Source organism: Penaeus monodon, chromosome 3 (assembly GCF_015228065.2).
Source record: "Penaeus monodon isolate SGIC_2016 chromosome 3, NSTDA_Pmon_1, whole genome shotgun sequence".
In the NCBI taxonomy this organism is placed as follows: Eukaryota; Metazoa; Arthropoda; class Malacostraca; order Decapoda; family Penaeidae; genus Penaeus; species Penaeus monodon.
In genome coordinates, this window is record NC_051388.1 from 43,658,575 (window position 1) to 43,664,726 (window position 6,152).

Consider the following 6,152-nt stretch of genomic DNA (forward strand, 5'->3'; position numbering starts at 1 on the left):
GCAAATAATTTGTTTCTTCCCCTCCCTCTGGTGCCTCCCTCCCCACCCTCCCTTCCATCCACCGCGAACTCTTGCATTCCTTGCCTGTTCCATTGCGAGCGTAGCCCCCCCCCCCACACTCCCCTTCCACCCCCTGTCTGTGTCAGCGTCGAGTGCAGAGTATATAATGGGACGTTGAGGCGCAACTCTAAGCAGTTCTTGCGCTGTGGTCCCAAAGTCCCGAAGTCAAAGTAAGAGTGATCATAGCCATCTTGTGCACTTTATAACGCCGCACAAAATTGAGACTTTTCGTGCTCGCACACAACCATATATATATATATATATATATATATATATATATATATATGTGTGTGTGTGTGTGTGTGTGTGTGTGTGTGTGTATACATATATTATATATAATATATTAATATATTATAATAATATATATAATAAAATATACAAAGTATAAACAGATATAGATATAATGATAATAATAACAATGTATATATATATATGCTTGCACTCATGAAGAAGCCTTGGAATCTGTGTACGTGGGACATATTTACAATGCAAACTACATTCAGATGTAATACAGAAGAGACAACCACTTCGCAGCCTTTTGTCATGTGGTGTTACTTTTGTTAGGGCGTGTCAATTTGCGTCAACATATGTCAACTCGTGTCAGTTATGCCAAATCACGTCACTTGCCATGCATGTCATTGGGCATTTCGTAGCTACGAAGCGCACAATTAACGGAACGGCCTGTAGCGCGATACTTGTGTGGCGCACAAATGTTACGGTCCCGAAAGTAGATGCGCCTAGCAGACAACGCATACATTGTGACAAAGGCAAGGAATATTTTTCAGTATGGATTCTGCCATATGAATCTTTAATATCAATAACTCGTGCTTTATCACATATTCAGCTAAGCAAAGGACGTAAATTGTGAAGAAACATGAGGCAATGATCTTTGACTCGTAAGCCTAGCTGCATCAATGTTAATGGAAAATATGCCATGTTCTGTTCGAGCGGATTCTTTGTAGCGCACAAAAGTATTCGTATTTTCCGACGGAACGCAAGGCAGCTGGTATTAGCTCGCTAAATGGACTTAAAAAATAATGATGAAAATTAAAACAAACATTTAAATTCTTACAAATTTATTTGCACATGCGCTACTGCTGATAGTTAATTGATATCATACAGTCATTATTATCAATGTGCTAACAATGATATAAAATGATAATTAATATACGTGATACTTAAGGAAACTTGTTATCTATATGATTGTAACGGTCACAATTATTTTCTTTTTTATACGGTTACAAGAATAGTTTTCACCGTTAAAGTCATTATTATTATAATTTTCGCTGACAGTATCTTAAAATCTTTATCATTATGCATTCATCACTGTAATACCAAACAGCAGTATCATTGTTATTCCTCTCACCATTACTTTCTTATATTACCATGATCATAATCATCGTTATCATTATTATTACTTATTTCCAACTTTATCAGTATCGTAACCCCATCATCGCAAAATACATTTCGTCTTTCGTACATTCACACATTCAAACTCACACAAATGGACTTGCACAGATAAATAAACTCACAGATACCAATGTTGAGAAATGAGACGCAACAAACACTATCATTCTCCTTCGGCAGATGCACGCACGAAACCTTCCTCTTGTGCTCCTGCTGGTGTGTTGGGCCGTTGCGTCCTGCGAAGCCTCTCTGTCCACTGGTGGCTTAGTAGGTGGCTTGGCGGTTCTGAAGGGCGCGGCGCTTGTCAGTTATGCAGTGGGACGTCACCAGCGATACAACAGAGGACGTTCTCACTATCACGGAGGCTATAACGGGAGAAGGCACTATCGTTACGGCCGCTCCGTCGATCCCGACACCGAGGAAGACGCTGATGAAGGCAAGAATCTGCTCCTGTCCACCGTACGGCAGCTCGACCGCGACGAATGCATCCTCAAAATGCTCTGCCACCTCAAACGAGGAGTCGTTCCAGCCTCACGCCAGAGGAGAACCTCCTCGTCGATATGTTCTCCAACAACACCGAGACCATGTCCTCCTACAACGCCGCCTTCGTCTACGCCACGGACGTCGGCACGAAGACCCGCGACCCGTCCGTCTGCAACGGACTCTTCCCCAAATGTTCCCTCAAGGAAGAGCAGCTAAGCGGCCTCCTTCGGAGAGTCTGGAGCTGCGCCTCTGACCTCTTGCGAGAAGTCGTTGAGCGCGATGAGGACTTCAGTGCCACTCCGCCTATGGAACAACCCTTGGTCGAGAAACGGCCTGTCGATGAGGAGCCCCGACAGGAACAACAAACCTTGGATGAAGATGTTGAGTTGCCCCGAAATGACAAAATGTCCATGGAAGAACTGGTGGCCCTGATTATGGAATAAATATAATTGATTATATGCGGTCGGTACTTATGTATTGGGATAATATATTCAGAGAAATTAATTACTGAAATCAGCCTTTATTCTTGGTATCCTGTCAATTTTTATTTGTATATATTCGTATAAGGAAATGCTCATTGCAAAACCTGTATATATATGCGTGGGTGTGTGGATGTGCCCGTGAGTGGGTATGTGGGAGAGAGAGAAACATTCCTAGGAGATGGTGAGAGAGTGTGAATGTATTTTGTAAGTCTATTCAGCAGTTCTTTGCATTATCATCCTCGCTAACAGGTTCACCATACCGTAATGATAAAAGGTAATTACACACCAGAGCAATTCTTCACTGGCAGCAGGAACAAACAGCCATTACACTGGCCTATTCGTACTGTGCTATGGGTTCTCCCCTAAGGAATAGCATGTCCAACACGATAAGATGTATATATGTGTATTCGTATACACTTCTGTAATATATACATATATACACATGCATATATATACATATATGTATATATACATATATGTATATATATATACACATATATGTATATATACACATTATATATATATATACACTAAATCACACACACACATATATGTCTTTGTGTATGTATGTATGTATATAACTACGTTATATAAAATATATATATAATTTGTATGTATATATGTATATATCAACATATATATGTATGTATGTATATGTATATCAAATATATCATATAAAGTATATACTATATGTTTAATTATCATTTAGTGTGTGGTGTTGTGTGTATGTAAAGTATGTTATAATAACTACGAATGTGAAAGTATGCATTATATATATATTAATAATAAAAAGAAAATAATAAAAGAATTTAATATTTATCTCCTGTTTAGGTCAGATAGAGTATAGAATGGAATTAACCCACCTTAGTCAGTTCTTGCGGTAAGTATAAATCAATAGACGATCTCATCTCTATGCATTTTTGAATCCAAAACGGTAAACGCATTCGACATTTTATGACCTTATTCCTCCACGTTTGGTAATAATTATAGGCAAATGAAATGATACATGGAAATTGTATATGTGTGTTAGTGGGACGTATTTACAATCCGAACTATATTTAGTTATATAGAAGAGACAACCACATTGTAAACTTGTGCTAGCTCGTGTCAGTTGTGTCATTTGGTGCTACTTTTGTCAAGACGTGTCAATTCGAGGGAGTTATGTGTCGGTTCCGTTAACATGTGTCAATTCGTGTCAGTTGTGTCAAGCTGTGTTAGCTATGTAGAAACTGGTGAATAACTAGGTGAATGGATTTCAAAAATAATGGTGAAAATTAAAACAGACATTCAGCTTTATACCAATTTATTCACAAATTCGCTACTTCTATCACCAGCGATCCTGATGGTGTGTTGGGCCGTTGAGTTCTGCGAAGCCTCTCTGTTCATTTGTGGATTAGTGGGTGGCTTGGCGGTTCTGAAAGGTGCGGCACTGGTCGGTTACGCGTCACCAACGTTACAACAGGGGATACTATCACAGCCGTTCTCACTATCACGGAGGCTATAACAGGAGAAGGCACTATCGCTACGGCTGCTCCGTCGATCCCGACGCTGACAAAGGCAAGAACCTGCTCCTGTCCACCGTGGGGTAGCTCGACCCCGACGGATGCATCCTCAAGATGCTCTGCCACCTCCAAACCAGGAGTCACTCCAGCCTCACGCCAGAGGAGAACCTCCTCGTCGATATGTTCTCCAAACAACACCGAGACCATGTCCTCCTACAACGCCGCCTTCGTCTACGCCACGGACGTTGGCACGAAGACCAACGACCCGTCCGTCTGCAACGGACTTTTCCCCAAATGTTCCCTCAAGGAAGAGCAGCTGAGTGGCCTTCTTCGGAGAGTCTGGGGCTGCGTCTCCGGCCTCTTCCGAGAAGACGTTGAGCGCGAGTAGGACTTTAGTGCCACTCCGGCTATGGAACAACCCGTGGTCGAGAAACAGCCTGTTGATGAGCTCCGACAGGATCACAACAAACCCTGGACGAAAAACCAGCCCATAGTTGACTATGTCGATGATGAAGAATTGCCCACAAATCATGGCCTGCCAAAGATTGATAAAATGTTCTTTGATAATGGAATACCCCTAGTTCCATTATGCTGATGAGGATGGCGATGATGACTGTAGAAATGACACTAATAACATAATAATGATAAAATAATTATTATAATAATAAATATAATGACAATAAAAAAATAAAATAATAACAATAATAAAATCAAACAATAATAATAATAATTATAACAATAGTAATAATAATTATTATTATCATTATTATTAACATTATTATATTAATAATAGTGATGATAAAAATTATAGTAACAGTAATAACAACAATAGAAATAATGATATTGGTAGCAATGATAAAGATGATAATAAAAGTACTGATAATGATAATGATAATAACAATTATGATAATACTCTATAATAATAACAATAATAATAATATCATAATTAGTATTCTTACTCTTATTATTGCTACTATCGATAATGATAATAGCAAAACTCAAAAGATGATAATAATGATAATGATAATGTTCATAATAATAATAATAATAATAATAATAATAATAATAAAATAATAAATTTAATGGGTTTATGATAATAATAATAATGAAATAAATGATAATAATAATAAAAATTAAAATTATGATAATGGCAATAATAATAACATAAAATATAAGTATGATAGTAAAAATAATAATTGTAGTGATAATAACATAATATGATAATATGATATAATAAATAATAATGAAAAAATAATAATAAAAAATAAAGTAATAGTGGACATAACAGATTATACAATAATGATTACATTTACTGTAATAATATGAATATAATGATTACAAAAATGATATCAATGACAATGATAATTAAAACAATATAAAACTAATGACAATAATAATGTATCACCATAAAATAATAATAAAAAAAATTTATAAAAAATGTATAGTAATAAAAATAAAAATAATTATCCCCAAAATCTTACAAAATGTATTTACTTAAAACCCGTTCTTTTAACTTGTTCCTTACCAAATTTTCCCCCAAAGCCCAAAACAAATAATTGTTCCCCCCCCTCTGGGCCTCCCTCCCCCCCCCCTTTCCACCACCCCTAACCCTCATTTTTTGCCTGTTCCATTGCGAGTCTGAAAGGGGAGCTGGGGGGGGGGGGGGGGGAGGGGGGGGGGGGGGGGAAAGGGGGAATGGGGGAAGGGAAAGAAAAGGATTAAAATTTTTAATACCCCCCCCTCCACCCCCCTTCTGTGTCAGCGCGAGCGCAGAGTATATAAAGGGGCGGGGAGGCGCAACTCTCCCCAAATCCCCAAGGCAAAGTAAGAGCGATCATAGCCCTCTTGTGCGCTTTATAACGCTCGCACACAAAAAACATTTTTTGTTTGTTGTGGGGTGTGGGGTTTTTTTGTGTGTGTGTGTTGGGGTGTGTTTGTGGTTTTGTGTATATTATAAAATATATATTATTATATTAAATTTTGATATATATATAAAAATATATTTAATGTATAATATTTTTATAATATTAAAAAATAAAATTATATATGAATTTTAATATAAAAAATTTTATATAATTATATAATATACATTAAAATATAAATATAAATTTAAATTATAAAAAATAACATTTATAATAATATAATTATATTAAAAAAAAAGAAAAAAAAAAAAAAAAAAAAAAAAGAAAAAGAAAGAGAGAGAGAGATCTCGTTTTAA

General features: G+C 36.8%; 2 pseudogenes; both read left to right on the forward strand.

Moving 5' to 3' along the window:
- The first annotated feature begins 202 nt into the window (after nucleotides 1-202).
- Nucleotides 203-2,425, forward strand: LOC119588937 (annotated as a pseudogene).
- Nucleotides 2,426-3,280: 855 nt separating this feature from the next.
- LOC119586403 lies at nucleotides 3,281-4,254 on the forward strand (annotated as a pseudogene).
- Nucleotides 4,255-6,152: the final 1,898 nt, after the last annotated feature.